General features: G+C 50.4%; 1 long non-coding RNA gene across 1 annotated transcript in view; it reads right to left on the reverse strand.

Annotated features, from left to right (window-relative positions):
• Positions 1-15,230: 15,230 nt before the first annotated feature.
• Positions 15,231-18,503, reverse strand: part of LOC142015092 (uncharacterized) — a 40,810-nt gene continuing 37,537 nt past the window's right edge. Inside the window, exon 5 of the long non-coding RNA XR_012646098.1 lies at positions 15,231-15,484. This is a non-coding gene — a long non-coding RNA (uncharacterized LOC142015092). The remainder of the gene's footprint in view (positions 15,485-18,503) is intronic.

An 18,503-nucleotide genomic window follows, 5' to 3' on the forward strand; every position in this document is an offset into this window, starting at 1 on the left:
CATAGCGGTCAAAAGTTTAAATTTTGGCACTCTGCCTTGGAAAGGTTGCTTAACACGTAAGCTTTTACTGCAAGAGCTAATAGCCAGAAGACTAAGTACTAGGGTTATAGGCCAGACTCATTAGTCTCTCTATAAGTGGTCTCAGTACAACTAAATGGGACAGTACACCACACCCTGCACGTGTGTGGGGCACATGTACTCTACCTGAATTGTAGCGACAGGGATGTGTTGACACATCTGTGTGTCTGACAGCTGCGTAGCATAGACATCCCCTGTGAGTAAAAGGGAAGACCAGTGAAATAAAAGAAATCTCCTGAAGAGCTTTTGATGCCCCTTGCAGAGTGGGGTCAGCGGCAAATTGCCGGTTTTAATCTCAGAAGGCATGTGCCTGGCGAGGGTTGTGCCAAGTGCATATTTTGGCTTTCTTGTAGAGTTGCACCCTCAGTTTGGGCAGCTAGAGAAGAGACGAAATAGCCCTCTTTACTATGCCTTCCTCCTTCAAACACAAAGGTGTGACTGAGAGGTTTTAGCTGCTTCTGGAAATAAATGAATTCAGTACCTGGCAAGGTCAGTGCTTAGATCAACATCTTCTCAGAAAGACTATAGTTCTTCTCACACACCAGTTTTCCACAGGCATAACTCCACTGATAGCAACAGAATCGCTCTGATTGACGCCAGAGTAACTGAGAAGAGTATCAGGCCCCAAATTGCTTTGTGAAGGGAGGACTACCACTCACACCTGAAACACTTCATTCCAGTGTGAGTACTCCCACTGAAGTCAGTGGTTTCAAGCCAATGAGCATTGCCATGGTGTGCAAGTGTCTGCAGGACTAAGCCTAAGGATGTGATCCAAGTCAGTCTGCCCTGTATCTAGGAGCCTCAAGATTTATTTCACACCCTCCTCCATCATGGGGTGTGTTTGGTGGATTATCCATCCTGTGACGACTTGGGGTCTTTTTCTGTGTCAAAGCTATTCCCCACTCTGGCACTCCAAGTGCAGAAGGTGGGGTCCCACAGGGGATCTCAGAAATACCTTGCCTCCACAGGCTTCCACTTAAAAGCTTCCCAAGATCACAGATTCCCTCTCCTTGGGAAGTAGCTGCCACCACCCAAGCTCCAGGAAGACACATTGGGGAGATCTCCCTACGAGGTAACCCCAAGCTTGTAACCCTCCCTTAGGAGAGAACCTGAAGACAAAAAAAGAGAAATCAGACTGCAACCTCTGATAGCTGACCTGCCAGTCCTAGGCATGCATACACACAGAACCTCCTCTAGGGCACAGGAATCAAATGTTCTACCTCTCCCGAAGTCATGGGTTTGGTGTAGAAAGCCCCTTGTGAGGTTCTCTGGCCTATGCTGTTTAAAAGGCCAGACAGGGTGACTTTAAAAGCTATGACTCCTTTCGCTTTTTGGCAGCGCTGGTTTAAAAAATGAGAGGTAGAAAGAATTCTGAAAAAAAAATCTTTCAATTCATCAACATTTTGAAAATTTTGCAGTAGTGTTTGTTAACCTCAATTATTATTGTAGGGCCTGGCCCCAAAGCTACATTATTTCCAAACCACCACCGTCCCCCCTGCCAAATAATTAATCTTTATAACTCTAGCCAGGTGCTCCAGAATCTTGGCCAGTGTCCCTTCCTGTCATGGTGTCACACTAGAAAAACACGCTGCCTTTCTTCAGGGCATTTTATCCTCGTGGCTCCATAAAACCCAGGCACAAATTGTTCCATAGTTTTATAGAATTTAAGGCTGAAAGGATCTAACTTCCCTCACCTAGTTCAACCTTCTCCATCATGCAGGGCAGAAAACTCATGCAGTAAGTGCTGCCCCATGCTCCCAGTTTGTAGCTGAGCATAGCCTAAAGATTACATGGCAACCAGCCCTCTAGGAAGGCCTCTGGAAGCTCAGAAACTTTCCCCAACCCTTCATCCCACTATCTGCTTTGTAGCCAGCTCCTTTATGGTGCCCCGCTCATGAGCATGGTGATGAGAAGGCATGTCGGAGACAGAAAAGATTGCCACAGCAGAGGAGTTTTGAACCTGACTGGTGCTGAAAACCAACAGGCGTCAAGGACTCTCAGCACCTGTCAGTGGGTGAAACACACTGCAGGAGGAAACGTTTCTGCTCAGCAACAGCAGGTTTCCGCTTCAGCAGAGGAGCTGATGGTAACACCGGTTGCTTAAGGAACTCTCAGGACAATCCACTAGAGCCATATTTCTTTACCTCTTTGAGACTGCAGAACTCTAAATAGTAATGTTTGAATGAGGAACACCCATGAACATTTTCTTCAAAAGAGGTAATAGAAATGTTTCCGTTTACTTCACTCATTGACGGTACTGGTTCCTCAGCAGTGGTATTTTCACGCCCTTCTGGCTTTTGAAAAAAGAAAGGTAACTTAAATCTGTTTACTCCTATCAGCAGAAACAATAAATTCAATAAATCATCATGCACCGCACTCGTGTGACATCATACAGCTGACTGACAGCGTAGACACCACCACCACAGCGCAGGCGCTGCACGTCATTGCTAGTTGCTACCCCACCGTATAGACAGGAGAAGATTAGAGCAGAGGGGAGGCTAGCACAACCTTAGTCAGCCTTGCTCTGTTGCCAGACTACTATCGCTCTGGCGATAGCGGAGAAGTAAAATTATGTTTTAGTACTTTCCATTACCGTTATAATCATAAAATGGTCATCTCCTGCAAAACTTTGAATTCTTTTTCCAACCGCTTATGGCACACCTGCGCGTTGTTCACAGAACACCAGAGTTCTGCAGAACACAGTTTCAGGAACATGGCACCAGAGCATCGCAGAAGATGGCTCCCAAAGGGAAGCTGAAGGTCAGTTGATGCAGGAGAGATAAGTTAAAAAAAAACCCTTATTCTGAAAACAAAAACAGAAAAAAAAATGAACGAGAGTAAAAACAGAGGATTCGTTTTATTCAATGGCTCCACTTTTATGATTTGGTTCCATTGCATCAGACCACTGGGCTTGATCTGGATCCCATTTATGTCAAGCTACATCACTTGAACCAGTGCCGGTTTGTGGGAGATCAGAATCAGACCCACAGTCTCTGTGGCTTAGTCATGCCTTGGCTCTTTTACCAGTTTCCTGTTTGAAGACACTCATCATCTGGCACACCTGACACTGCAATTAGCTGCTGTGGAAATAGGGATGAGATGCACTCTGGTGTTTTGTTTTGTTCTTGATCTGTAGCAGGAAACTGTCAGGAAGGGCTCTGGGAGAATCTGGGCAGAAGTTCATAGAATCATGGAATCCTGAGGCTGGAAAGGACCTCAGGAGGTAATGGAGTCCAGCTCCCTGTCCAAAGCAGGATCAACTTGAACTAAATTATTGCAGCCAGGACTTTGTCAAGCCGTGACTTAAAAACCCCTATGAATGGAGACTCCACCATCTCTCTAGGTAACGCATTCCACTGCTTCGCTAAACTCCTAGGGAAAGTTTTTGCTAATATCCAACCTAGACCTCCCACACTGTGGCTTGAGACCATTGCTTCTTGTCCTGCCATCTGTAACTCCTGAGAACAGCCTCTCTCCTTCCTCTTCAGAACTCCCCTTCAGGAAGTTGAAGGCTGCTATCAAATTGCCCCTCACTCTTCTTTTCTGTAAACTAAATAAACCCAAATCCCACAGCCTCTCCTCATAGGTCACGTGCTCCAGCCCCCTAATCATGTTGCTTGCCCTCTGCTGGACTGTCGCAAACCCATCTACGTCCTTTCTAAGTGGGGGCCCAGAACTGGACACAATACTCTAGATGTGGCCTCACCACTCCTGAATAAAGGGGAATAACTTCTCTAGATATTCTGGAAATGATCTTCGTAATGCACCCCAATATTCTGTTATCTTTCTTGGCTACAAGGACACACAGTTGACTCATGTCCAGCTTTTCATTCACTGTAATTCCCAGGTCCTTTTCTGCTGCACTGCTACTTAGCCACTCAGTCCCCAGCCTGTAAGAATTCTTAGGATTCTTCCATCCTACCTGACTCTGTACTTGTCCTTGTAGAGCCTCATTGGATTGCATAGACAAGGTGGACAGTGAAGAGATAAACATTGATTTCATTATTCAAATAAGGTTCCCTGTTCAGTGCTCAAAGAAAGTGACCTTTTTTCACTATTGTCAGGTGACAGATGGTGATGATGTCACAGTCAGAAGGAGATGAGGAATGAGAAGCAGATTATTTCCATGAAGATGTCCTTACTGAGAAAAAGAACTGTGAACAAGACTCAAACCCCCTAGGAACAATTCTTTAGCCCTGCTGAAATGTGCTGTATCTAGAGCTGGTCAAAAGTCTGCCATATACTGTTTTAAAAAAATTTAAAATATAAAATAAAATAAAAGATTTTTGACAGGAAACCATCTCAGAAAATTGAAATCTAGGAAATTTTGCCCAGGGGCAAAAATTTCTAAAATGATGACACGGTTTAGGAAGCTAAGACCTATTTTGAAAAATGACTTTGGTGCCAAACTGCCTTGGTGCCACTGACTTTCCACTCTGGAGTGCCTAACTCACATTTATAAATGGGTCTTTAATGCTTAAATCTCTAGGAACTTCTGAAAAATTTATTCTGGCAGTAGTTATAATCCCAGATTGACAGCTTCTAAGGCCATTGGGATCACCCAGTCCGTATAATGCAGGTCCAAGAATTTCTCCAATCTAAGTCGCAGAGCAGATCTTTCAGCAAAATATCCACACATCATGTAAAAATGGGCAGTGATGGAGAACCCCCCACAACCCTTTTTAATTGTTCCAGTGGTTCCATGTATAGGAAACTCTTGAAATGTGGAAGCTTGAGTTTCGCTGAACTTGCATTAAAGCAAGCTAAGTGCAACTCAGAATCCCGCTCCCCCGAGGCCTGGCTCAACCCTTCCCCCAGCCCCGCATGGCCCCAGTTCAATCCCCACTCCCCCCAGCTCCGCTTACCATCTGTACATGGCTTTGCTCACCCCCCACCCCCATGAACGGCTCTGGCTCAACCCTTCCTGTGGCCCTGGCTCAACTCCCCTGTTGCCTGGCTCACCACCCCCACCCTGGTTCAAACCCCCACTCTCAACTCCAATTCACCATCCCCACACACAGCTCCAGTTCAAGCCCCCTGCACACAGCTCCAGGTCACCCCCTCACCCCAGTTCAACCATCCTCCCACGCAGCTCTGGCTCAACTACACCCCCCTGCACCCCCAACCCACTGCCAGGCTTAGCCCTCCCCAGCTGCCCCCCAACCCCAGGCCTTACCTTTCAAAAGGTGCTCCTGCTGCTTCCCCAGTTGCAGAACATGCATTTCACTGGGGAAAAAGCTGCCCTGACCTGTGTAAAATTCAGGTTATGTGAGGGTGTGTGGTGGACATGTAAATGGAGGCACTATTGTATTTCAAATTTACATCTGAATTTCTCTCACTTCAACTGCCAGGCCTCAAGCTGTGTTAGACCTTTCTCTGCTACACTGAAGAGCTCATCTTGAAAGATTTGTTTCCCTTACAGGTACTTAAAGACTGTAATTTAGTCACACCTTAGCCTTATCTTTGTCTGGCTAACTAGATTGTTTTCATGAGTCTATTGCCATTAGGCAGGCTTTCTAATCCTTTGCCCCAGTGTTTCCCTTTTAAACCTGAAAGAATTTTACAGAACCCCATTCCCAGGTTCAAACCCATTGGCCCCCAACCTTCCCCCATCTCCAGACTTTACCCCTCATCCCACAAGCCCACCCCCCCAGCCCCAGGTCCTCCAGCCCCTTTCAGACCCAAACCTGCCTCCCATCCCCATGTTTAGCCCCTCTTGGCCCTGAGTCCCCCCGTCCCCCAGGATTAACTCACCTCAGCCCCAGACTGGCCCCTGGGACTAACCCATCCATGGCACTGGCTGGGGAGCCTACTCCAGGAGGCCATGTGTACCCAGTGGAAGGAGGGCTGGCATGGAGGTGTTCTACTGGCAGGGGTAAGCTGAGCCATGCCCACTGGAGGGGTGTGGCCGCTCAGGTAGTGGGGCCAGTGAGGCGCTCTCGTGGCTCCCTGCCCTGCCACTGCTGAAATAATGGAATTAAATTCAGTTGGTTTAAGACTGGATCCTTCCCATGGCCCTGCCAGCCGTTAAACCAATTAAATTTAGTTCTGCTGTTTCAGTGGCGGCCAGGCAGGGAGCTATGGAGGAGTCAGCTATTGTAATGGAATTTTCCCACGGAACCCTTATTTTCACTCCGCAGAACCCTGGGGTTCCACAGAACGTCATTTGGGAAACACGGCTTTAACCAGAGGGTCCCAACCTGGGGTCAGCAGACCACTGAGGGTCAGCAAGAGCGTCGCAGGAGTCTGTGAAAAGAAAAAGATACATAAAAATCATCTTAAAACTAAGTTTTAAACAAATTGCAAAGTTACAATAAATTATTACTTTTAAATTAAAAATCTCCCAATAATGCTATTAATGGCTGTCTGAAAATCTATGCTGCAGTTTCCCTTTTCATTTAAAGAAGCGTACACAGTGGCTAGAATTGGCTTTGATGGGGGTCTGCAAACAGTTTGGGGGGGGTTGGGGGTCTTGCATTAGTGAAAGTCTGGGAACCCCTGTTTAAATAATTCTTGCTCTTCTCCTATTTATCATGATTCTCCTTGAAGAATAGACACCAGAGCTAGACTCAGTATTTGAGCAGAGGTGCACCAGTGACAAATACAGAGGTGAAATGTCTCCTCTACATCATTGGTGAACATGTCCCTGAGAGGCCAACACTAGGTGAAGGAGACCTTCAGATTGTAATGATTTCGGCCTCTTCCAGAGCTGGATGGATATAGATGTTAGGGCTTGGTTGGTTCCCCCCTTACTAATCCTGAAAGCCGCCTGGCTTTTTCACATGTACTCATATATCAGCTACACAGTGGTTTGCATTATTTTTAGCCTAGCCCCAGCAGATTAAAATAAAAAAAAATAATCTCAAGTGTGTGTATGCACCTCCATTTCCTCTAGCCTTCCCAGCGCCCCTCCTACCACTGCCCTTTGGAGATTGTAAATACGACATAGAGAACACAACTGTTTCTTGCCTAATCCCATATCACATCAACATTTCATCTTGTAAATTGATTTGATTCCTGATAAAGTTCTTGGCAGTGCTGTTGTTTGAGGGCTGGAATGTTCACAACTCTGGCCCTTACAAGACTATAAATAAAAAGGCTTCCATACTGGGTTAAAAAAGAAAGAAAGCCTAAACTATGCACAATAAAGATTTACCCTCAGATCAGTCATGAAATAGGGACCTAGAGTCTTGTTACTGTCTCAGGCTATGTCTACACAAGAGTCTTTTCCCAGCAAGACGAGGCTTTTCCTGGGAAAAACTGCAGAGCATCTACTCACAAAATGCGCTTTGTTGACAGTTTATCGACAAAACCTGGCACATCCTCTCCTCTTTCAGGTACAACGGCTCTCGACAGCATTCTGCTGACAAAACAGCTATGTGGATGCTCTGGGGCCCTTTTGTTGACAGAGAGGGTTTCCGGTTCACTATGCAGCCCTGTTTGCAGAGCTTCCGGTCGGCCCTTCTGTCGAGAAAGGGACAAGGAGTCTGGCTGCTCTCTGTTGACAAAGCAGATTGCTTTTCCAATCTGCTTTATGTGTAGACATGATCTGTTGACAGAAGCGTTGCTGGGAAATCCCTTCCGACGCTGACTTCTGTCGACAGACACTTCTTGGCTACGTCTACACGTGCCCCAAACTTCGAAATGGCCATGCAAATGGCCATTTCGAAGTTTACTAATGAAGCGCTGACATGCATATTCAGCGCTTCATTAGCATGCGGGCGGCAGCGGCGCTTCGAAATTGACGAGCCTTGCCGCCGCGCGGCGCGTCCAGACGGGGCTCCTTTTCGAAAGGACGCCACCTTCTTCGAAGTCCCCTTATTCCCATGAGCTCACGGGAATAAGGGGACTTCGAAGTAGGTGGCGTGCTTTCGAAAAGGAGCCCCGTCTGGACGCGCCGCGCGGCGGCAAGGCTCGTCAATTTCGAAGCGCCGCTGCCGCCCGCATGCTAATGAAGCGCTGAATATGCATGTCAGCGCTTCATTAGTAAACTTCGAAATGGCCATTTGCATGGCCATTTCGAAGTTTGGGGCACGTGTAGACACAGCCCTTGTGTAGGTATCGGAGGGGTAGCCGTGTTAGTCTGGATCTGTAACAGCAAAGAAGGGTCCTGTGGCACCTTATAGACTAACAGAAAAGTTTTGAGCATGAGCTTTCGTGAGCACAGACTCACTTCATCAGATGCTGGTCTTGGAAATCTGCAGGGTCAGGTATAAATAAGCCAGAGCAAGGGTTGGGATAACAAGGTTAGCTCAGTCAGCAAGGGTGAGGCTTACTACCAGCAGTTGATTTGGAGGTGTGAACACCAAGGGAGGGGAAGCTGCTTTTGTATTTAACCAGCCGTTCGCAGTCTTTGTTTAAGCCTGAGCTGAGGGTGTCAAATTTGCAGATGAATTGTAGCTCAGCAATTTCTCTTTGGAGTCTGGTCCTGAAATTTCTTTGCTGTAGGATAGCTACTTTTAAGTCTGCTACTGTGTGGCCCCGGAGATTGAAGTGCTCTCCTACGGGTTTTTGTATATTGCTATTTCTGATATCTGATTTGTGTGCGTTTGTTCTTTTACGTAGAAACTGTCCAGTTTGTCCGATGTATGTAGCAGAGGGGCATTGCTGGCACATGATGGCATAAATTATATTGGTAGATGTGCAGCTGAATGAACCCACAATGGTGTGACTGATCTGGTTAGGTCCTGTAATGGTGTTGCTGTTGTAGATATGTGGGCAGAGCTGGCAACGAGGTTTGTTGCATGGATGGGTCCCTGAGTTAGAGTGACTGTGGTGCGGTGTATAGGTGCTGGTTAGGATTTGCTTCAGGTTGGCAGGTTGTCTGTGGGCAAGCACTGGTCTGCCTCCCAAGGCCTGTGAAAGTGGGGGATCATTGTCCAGGATGGGTTGTAAATCCCTGATGATGCGCTGTAGAGGTTTTAGCTGAGGACTGTAGGTGATGGCTAGTGGTGTTCTGTTGGTTTCTCTCTTGGGCTTGTCCTGTAGTAAGAGGCTTCTTATGTATCTTCTTACAGAGCCAGACGTGTGCCACGAAGCTTCTTACTACAGGACAAAAGATTTTTGAAAACTTGGGAAAAGATGAAAAGCTTAGCGCTGGAACATTAGCTCAAGCAAATCAGCAAAGAGCCATTGATTTCAATGGGGCTATGGTGATGTTCATTAGCTGTGGATCTGGTTCCTCCTATACAAACTGCTGACACATAATCACAGCACATGACCTCAAAGGGTGAAATCTGGTCACACTGAAGACAAAGACAAAATTCCTGTTAATTTGACTGGGGCGGGGATTTCTCCTTGCTTGTTTCATACCATGCATCCAGCCTTTGCGGTGTCCGAAGGGGAGACGTTTTTGGGGTGATAGACGCGAAGCTGGTGGAACATCAGCTGATGACTTCTGAACTGGGGTTTCTGAATCTGTTTCTGGTTGAATGTCAACAGGCGTTTTAATGCCATCTCTTCAGCCATGGCCTCCACCAGAGTGGGAGCGCAAGTACCTTTGAAGGCCTTGTTGTAGAGTACCACAATGTTTTCCTGTTGAACATTTCTGCTTTCTGCTCCTCTGCCTCTTTGTGCAGGTGTCAGTGCAAACTTCTCATCACTGCTTCTCGAGCACAGACAATGTAGGTCACTGCTTACATCATTCACATTCTTCTGAGCCTTGTTTCCTTGCTGACCGTGAGCCAGAGGCAGAGAGAGAATAAGCCTTTCCTTCGGGAATGTCTGATCTCACAAGGTAGCTTCTTTTTATGTCTTTGATGTTCCCTACAAAACATAAATGTCCCTTCCTGGCTACGGCTTGACAACTTCCCCGCCTCCACAGGCAAACACGTTAGGTACACAATGCAAACGGAAGCACATTCATTGTTTAGATCAATACTCTTTATTAATTTGTGTTGTCTAATCCTCCTAGGAACTGAAGATACACAGGGCCGGATTCCTAGCTGGTATTAACCAACATCACACTGGTAAAGTCCCTGCTCCCTTCTGACAACTTACACCAGGTGAGGATGTAGCCCAGATCATGACAGACATAATGAAAGAAAGAAATATTGAATGGGACACCAGCCTGGAACATCACCCCACAGCTGCTGCCTATGGAAACAAAAAGCCAGGAAATACCCAGACTGAGCTAGGGTGTAGCCTGTTCCCAAGCTGCTGCAGAGTGGAGTAAGGAGAAGTGAACTTCTGGGCACAGCTGTAAAAGGCCACCCTGGATGTGGGGTAAGATTTCCTGATGCTATGTGACCAAACAGCTGGGGAAATGGCAGAGATGGACAGAGCCTTGGCTGCAGCCCAAATTTGCGTATCACAGCATTGACATACTTTTCCCGCTCCAGTGCAAAACTATTTTGCAGCAGCATTTCTCCTACTGTTCTGTCAGACAAAAAAAAATGCCCGTCTTATCTCTCAGCTGCTAAGCTGCTCCTTAGAAAGAAAATCCCATTAAATCTGGAAATGCAGCAAACAAATCAAGCTTGACAACAGTGAGGAAAAGGGGGACGGACAGTTGCTAATGGGCCTCCTAGGGTCGGCAGCCTTCTACTCACCCAAACCCCAACCCCTTGCTCTGCCTCTGCCTCAGTACTCCTCGAAGGCCCCACTCACACCACGCCCCTTTCCCAAGGCTCCACCCGCACTCACTCCATCTCTCCTCCCTCTGTCACCTGCTTTCCCCACTCTCACTCACCTGCGCATTTCCAACAGGCGGGGCCAGGGATGCTGAGATGCGAGAGGGGGCAAGTGTTGCAGGTGGGAGTGCAGACTCTGCGATGGGATGGGAGGGGAGGGCAGATGAGGGGTTTGGAGTGTGGGAGGATGCACCAGGCTAGAACCAAAGGGTTTGAAGGGTGGGAGGGGCAATTGCCACGGCGTGTCCCCCTCCTTCAGCACCTGCACAAAGGGGTGGCCTGGCAGCTCTGGGCGCAGCAGGCACCACCTCTGCAGCTTGAATTGGCCGTGGCTCCCAGCAGCAGGGTGGCACTTGAACCTATGGCACCGTGAGGAGGCCCATGGTTGTCCCTAAGCATAGGTGGAGAAACTTGCATGGAGCTTGCCAACACCAGTTCATGGCACTGCCATCGGTACAGTCAACAGCCCATTCTGCTGTGCTCAGCAGATCCTCCAGGGTCCTTTGGTGTTTGTGTCAAAACTTGGTCACCCTAGAGACCCCTGCCAGGGCAGCAGCGCAGTAGAGCTACGGCCGGCCTCTTGCTCGTCTTTGCTCTGCACTGCTCACTGGGCGTCTCTGCGTGCTGCCCTCATCCTGTGTTATCAAGTCCGGGGTTCCCATTGGCTGGGAACTGTGGCCAGTGGGAGCTGTAGGGACAGAACCTGTAGGCAGCGGTACACAGAGACCCATTGGCCCCCACCTAGAAACTGCTTCCAGAGGGTGTGTCAGCCATTTCCAGGAGCTGCCTGAGGTAAGCGCCATCCCCTTCACCTCTCTTGCACCCAACCTCTGGCCCCAGCCTGGTGAAATCGAGTTGGGGGAACAGACTGGTCTCTTTTCTCCTCCGTTTTACCGACACATTTATACAATTCTGAAGGATGAGTGAGGCACGATTTCCCCTCATGCAACCTACGCTTGTTAGACCCCATGATATCTCGCTCACCCAGGAGTTTTTTATTTGGGACTTTATCTTCATTTCAACTCATATGCCAGGCACAGCTGTAAGACTCCTCAGTCTGTAATTCCCTGGATAACCTTGTAATAGAACTTGTGGTTCCAGGATAGGCCTTAGCAGCCACCACAACTCCCAGGGAAGATGATCATACTCGGCAATGAGTGATCCTCACCCCGGGATTACCTCTAGAGCCCTTTGAAATATATGCAGAACCTTTGCTACCTTCCTGTCCTTCAGAACAGGAACTATCTTGTTTTCTGGAACAATTACTCGTGGATTTCCAGGTTTCCCCTGCATTCTTCCTCTACAAAAGGCTACCAGAATTAAGGGATAAACATGAGTTTGTGCATGCAAGGAAGTATCATTCAGCTAGAATACAATACTGTATAAGATCATTGGAAGTAGCTTTCCTTGTGTGCACAACTTAATAATCACCATATTTGCATAAGTTTCATTAACTATGATGCAAACCCAACACTTCTGGTGAGTTGCTTTGTTGTTGTTTGTTTCAGAAAGTCAGTTTTACTTGAACCTTGCGAAGAGCGAGATGGGATTTCTGATGCAGAGCTTTGTTTCCTGTCCATATATGCAATTTTATCTCAGTGGCAGCTCAGTGTGATTTCAATGAATCAGATTTTCAAGAGGCAACTTTAGTATACATTTTAGCCTTTTGGATTTCTTTACTTTTGAAGTAAGAACATGGATGTTTTAATACTACATGGGTTCTTGAGTCTGACACAAGATTTCAAGAAGGAAACATTCTGTTGGTTGGGCATGGCTTTGAGCTACGATATTCATCAATTTGGCTACGTCTACACTCACACACTACGTTGAAGTAGCCTATTTCGAAGTACGAACATTGAAATAGGCTACTTCGAAGCGTATCATCTACTCATCCTCCAGGGCTGGTGCCGTTGATGTTCAATGTTCACGTAGTGACGGGGAACATCAAAAAGAGCCGCCCTGGAAGGAAACACGGAGCGTCCACACACACACACAAGCACTCCCCGTCGAAACAGGGGGCCAGGAAAGCCCACGGACCGGGTCACAGGCTGGACTAGCCCTTCCGGGGCAACAGCAAGCTGCTCCTTTAAAGGCCCCTCCCAGACACACCCGGCCTGCACAGCACGAGGACTGCAGAGCGCCAGCCACACTCTCACAGACCGATGCACAGCAGCTATGGACCCCCAGCAGCAGCAGCTGGAAGCCCTCCACGTAGTCACCCAGGGAGCAAGCGCCCTGTTAGGTGCTGCATGGGAGGCCGCCCAGCAGCTCCTGGCAGAGGAGCTCTCCCAGGGGGCAGATGGGGATGCCCCTGACTACTGGGCTGTCCTCTTCCTCCCCCACCGGGTGCTCCGCTGCCTCTGGAGCTACCCCCCCAGCTCTGAGTGGTGGGATCAGCTGGTCATGGGGGCGTGGGACGATGACCAGTGGCTGAAGAACTTCCGCATGCGCCAGCAGACCTGCCTGGAGCTCTGCCAGTGGCTCACCCCTGCACTGAGGCACCAGGACACCCGCATACGGCATGCCCTCCCCGTCGAGAAGAGGGTCGCAATAGCTGTCTGGAAGCTGGCCACTCCAGACAGCTACCGCTCCGTGGGACACCAGTTTGGAGTGGGAAAGGACACGGTCGGGGCCGTCATCATGGAGATAAGGAGGCATCATGGGCATGCATCCACTGGGGGGGGCCGGGTGTGGGGCTGGGGGGGGCTGAGTGTGGGGCTGGGGAGGGAAAGGTGGGGAGGGTACCCGGGGAGGTGCCCAGGAGGGGGACCTGGGGGGGAGGGCCTTGGGGGGAGGGCCTGGAACACCCTACACACCCTCATGGGAGCTTGTGTTCCCTCCCCACAGGTGGTCCATGGGCTCAATGCCCTGCTGCTGCAAAGGGTCGTCCAACTCAGGGACCTGGACGCAGCTGTTGCTGGATTTGCTGCCATGGGGTTCCGAAACTGCTTCGGGGGCCCTGGACAGGACCCACATCACCATCCATGCCCCGGACCACAGCGGGGGAAGATACATCAACCACAGGGGCTACCACTCCATGGTCCTGCAGGCCATGGTGGACTGCCAGGGCCACTTCCAGGATGTCTACATGGGCTGGCCTGACTGCACACACAACACTGGTCTCTTCTGGATCTTGGGTCTGTGCCACCGGCTGGAGGCAGGGACCTACATCCCTGCGGGACACCACCATACCCCCCTGCCTCATGGCAGACGCAGACTACCCCCTCAAGCCCTGGCTCATGAGCCCGTACACCAGCCACCTCAACGCCAGCGAGGAGCGGTTCAACGCCCACCTGAACCACACCCACCAGGTGGTGGAGAGGACCTTCAGCCACCTGAAGGGTCGCTGGCAGTGCGTCCTTGCCCGCCTGGATGTCAGCCTCCAGAACATCCCCCAGGTTGTGGGCATGAGCTGCACACTCTACAGCATTGTCAAGAGCAAGGGGGGAGCCTTCACCCAGAGTTGGGCAGTCAACGCCAGCACAGGCTTCCCCCAGCCAACTGCCGCACCCAGTCGCCAGGCCCACTATGAGTGGGTATGGGTCTGCAAGGCCCTGCTGGTCCATGTTGATCAGGGAGACACCTGAGCACCTCCGTGGCCTTCCCTGGAGGGCCCCCCACACACCGCCCACGCTGCCCGCACACCAGCCCTACCGCCCACACACCATCCCCCTGACAAGCACACGTCTCAGGTTCTTTGGACAATAAAACTGTGAATTATTGGAAATTGGTAACTGTGATATGCGCACAACCAAAACTGCAACCAATATACAAAGGAGGACAACTAAATACAAGGGGAACAACTATACACAAGAGGGACAACTATATACAAATGGAGGCCCAGCAGAAGTCTCGGCCGTCAGCCCATCAGTCTGGGGCGGGTATAGAGGGGTGCGACCCCTGGCAGGTATGGGTCATGACCCCCCTTGTCTTCAGTCTCCAGTGTGGCCGGCTGCAGGCTGGGAGGACCAGCAGGTATGGCTGGGATGCCTCGCCCAGCCGGTCTTCAGCCCCAGGGGGCTCTGGTCCTGGGGGGCTGGCAGGCAGCACAGCAGGTGGGGCAGTAGGTGGCGTGGCAGGTGGCAAGGCAGGTGGGCCGGCAGGTGGCGAGGCAGGTGGGGCGGCAGGTGGTGAGGCAGGTGGGCCGGCAGGCGGCATGGCAGGTGGGCCGGCAGGCGGCGTGGCAGGTGGGCCGGCAGGTGGGCCGGCAGGTGGCGAGGCAGGTGGGGCGGCAGGTGGTGTGGCAGGTGGGCCGGCAGGCGGCATGGCAGGTGGGCCGGCAGGTGGTGTGGCAGGTGGGCCGGCAGGCGGCATGGCAGGTGGCGAGGCAGGTGGGCCGGCAGGTGGCGAGGCAGGTGGGCCGGCAGGCGGCACAGCAGGCAGCTTGGCAGGGGTGAGGCAGGTGGGGCAGCAGGGGGGGCATTGGGTAGAGCGGTGGGGAGGGTGGCACGGGGCCAGTGGGAGGCGGGAGCTGGGTGACAGCCTCCCAGATCAACCCGGCTATGTCCCAGAATACCCCCATGAATTCCTGCCATGCCGCCCAGCACCAGGCAGACTCCTCACGGTTGAACCTCAGTCTCTCCTCAGCCACCTCCGTCTGCTGCCAGAGAGCCGCCAGGAGCTGGGGGTTCACGAGGGCCATCCCCAGGTTCTGGCGGTGTCGTGCCCATCCTGCTGGCCTTGGGGATGTCCCCGGCGCTGGTGGTGGCTGACCTCCAGCAGGTTCTCGGGGACCACGGAGGGTGCCTGGCTGCCTGGGGCCTCGGCTGGTGCAGCTGCAGAGAGGGAGAACGGAAGAGAGGGAGGGGAAGGCTATTAGTACTGTACCCTGGCACATGGACCGTTCCCCTGCCCCCACCTTGGGTGCTGGGTCTCCATCCCCATTGGTGGGTGTGATGTCCCTGTTGGGTGTCCCCATTGCATGGCCCCCCCACCCCCAGGGTCAGGGCACAGTGTTGTACATGTGTGCGGGTGCTGACAGGCACTGATGGCTGTGACGCCATCCTGGGACTGTGCTGTGGCTGGGCAGTTGCAGGTCGGGGTCTGCTGGGGGTGTGTGAGGCTCCCGGTCATGTCTGGTGCCCCCGCCCTGTGGCCCGGGGTGTGTGTGCCCAGTGGGGTACGTACTTGACTGTCCATTGCTGTGGTTGGGGGAACCCTAGTGGCCAGATGCCCGGCTGGTGCTCCAGGAGGTGAGGTCCATGAGGAGCCCCCCTCCTAGCTGCTGGACCCCTCCTCTGCTGTCCCAAGGGAGAGCTCCTCGGGTGGTCCCCGGCGTGCGGGGCTGGCCTCTGGGCCAAACTCCAGCTCCGAGGCCTGCTGGGGCTCATCAGCCATGGTGACAAGGGTGGCCAGGGGGGAAGGAGTTGTCCCAGGGGTCCAGGATAACCCTGAGCTCCCTGTAATAGGGGCAAGTGGCAGGGGTGGCCCCAGACTGGCTGGCCGAGTCCTGGGCCCTGGAGTACCCCTGCCGCAACTCCTTCACCTTGTTCTGGACGTGCAGTAGGGTGACCCCAGGCGGCCAGGCCCTTGGCCAGTCAGGTGAATGCTTCTGCATTCCGCTGCTTGCTCCCCATCACGTGGAGCACCTCCTCCTCCCCCAAGAGCCCCAGCAGGTCTCAGAGCTCGGCCTCCGACCAGGAGGGGCCCCGCCTCTTTTTGGCCCCCTGTTTGGCTGCCAGGAGGGCCTGGATCCCTTCGGGGGGGAGCCCTGGGGGCGCTCGGGGCCTGGCTGGATGCCATGGCACTGGGTGGGATGTTTGGGGTCTGTAGAGGGTGTGCAGGGCTAGCACGTGTGTGTGCTTCTGCCTGCACACTCAGCTTCCTGCCACAGGAAATCCAGGTCCGTGGTGCTTTAAGGCTGCTGTGCGCGGGGACCATAGAGCCCTGCAGGGGCTGGACAGAGCGTCTCAACCCCTCGGCTGATGGCCGCCATGGAGGACCCCGCTATTTCGAAGTAGCGGGATGCGGATCATCTACACACCCCCTACTTCGACGTTGAATGTCGACGTAGGGCACTATTCCCCTCTTTGGATAGCAATAGCAATTTCGACATCTCACTGCCTAACGTCGATGTCAACGTCGAAATAGCACATGGCGCGCGTAGATGTGACGTGTGCTATTTCGACATTATGCTGGCTCCTTCGAAGTAGCCAGCTAGTGTAGACGCACCCTTTATGTGCAATTTAAGGTACTACTAGAACTGCTGGTCAGTGCTGTGAAAGCAACAGAATATTCTACAGGGAAATAAGGAAATATTAAGTGCACTCTACATTTCCATTTAGCAAATCCCTTTTGCAGAATCTGCTTATAATTGTTGCAATTCTTCCCAAGAGCTGTATCTAAACATTAATCTCTGAATGCGCTCCATGACTGCTACATTGAACTGATAGGTCATTTCAAGCTGCAAAGAGTTACAACAAATAGGTTTTCCTGCTTGCAGCTTCTTGTGTCAAAATTTGTTTTGTTTTGTTTTGCAACATGTTAGAACTTGTAGCTGTAACCTTTGAAGAGTATCCACTCTGCTCACCCTGGAAATAAATGGAAATGGAATGGCTTTGACTAGCTTTCTGTATAATGAAGGCTAGAGGTATTTTCTGCCTGCTTTTTCCTTCCAAGACACTAGATGTTGATTTTGTTAAAGGCTGGCGGTTCATTTTAATTTGCATTCAGCATAGAGGTGAATATGCACTGCCATAGAGAAAACTACATGAAAAATAGTTATCATTAGAAGTAAGGGATCCTCAGAGAAATCACAAGATGGAGGCTGGGGTGGGAGGGAGGGAGCATGGGAAGCCTAATCTTCAGGGGCTCCATGGCAAGGGAGGCACAACTTGGAGCAATATGTCACCCATCTCTAGAGTAGAAGAGTCATGTGGCTGCTGAGACTCCCTTTGGAAATATAAGACACCAGCCTCAGAAAACTATAGCAGATTGTGTACTTTCATCACATGGCTATGATAGTACTCTTTCCATTCCACTAGTATGTATGGAGAATTTTAAACTGATTTTACTAAAGTCAGACATTCTTAAAAAGTCTGGAGAATTTGTATCCAAGAGTTTTAAAAGAGCTGGCTGTGGGTTTTTCTGAGACATTAATATTTATTTTCAGTGAGATTTGAAGCACTAGGTAAGCTCCAGAAAACTGGAGTAAAAGCTAATATTTTATGAGTTTTTACAAAGTGTTAACAGACTGACCCGAGTAATTATAGGTCAGTCAGCTTGCCATCTATCTAAGGCAAGATGAGGATGAAGTGCATGTGGGGTTCAATTAATAACAAACTAAAGCAGAGTAATGCAAATCAACATGAGTTTGTAGAAAATAAGTTCTCTCATAGTAAATTGGTATGTTTAATGAGATTACAGGTTTGGAGGATAAAGATAATAGTGCTGGTATAATATAATTAGGGCACTGACTTGGTACCATTCCACATTTAGATCAAAATAACCTGAAATAGATACAATTAAGATGACAAACATTATAGTAATTAAAAACTGGATAACTGATTGATCTGAAAATGTAATTGTACATGGGGCATCGTCATAGAGTGGTTGTGTTTCCAGTGGATCTCGAAGGGATACGTTCTTACTCCTTTGCTATTCAACATTTTTAGAAGTCTCGGAAAGAAATCATAAAGTTTGTAGCTGAGCTACAAATGGGAGGCTGGAGACTAATGATGAGGGCAGGTCAGTGATATACAGCAGTGTTTATCAAAATGGGCCGCGGGCCAACTCTGGGAGAAAGCGCAAGTGAGCCAGCACTTTAGGGGAGTCCTCAGCTTTAGGGGTTTGATG

This window comes from Carettochelys insculpta, chromosome 6, assembly GCF_033958435.1.
Source record: "Carettochelys insculpta isolate YL-2023 chromosome 6, ASM3395843v1, whole genome shotgun sequence".
Lineage (NCBI taxonomy): Eukaryota > Metazoa > Chordata > Testudines > Carettochelyidae > Carettochelys > Carettochelys insculpta.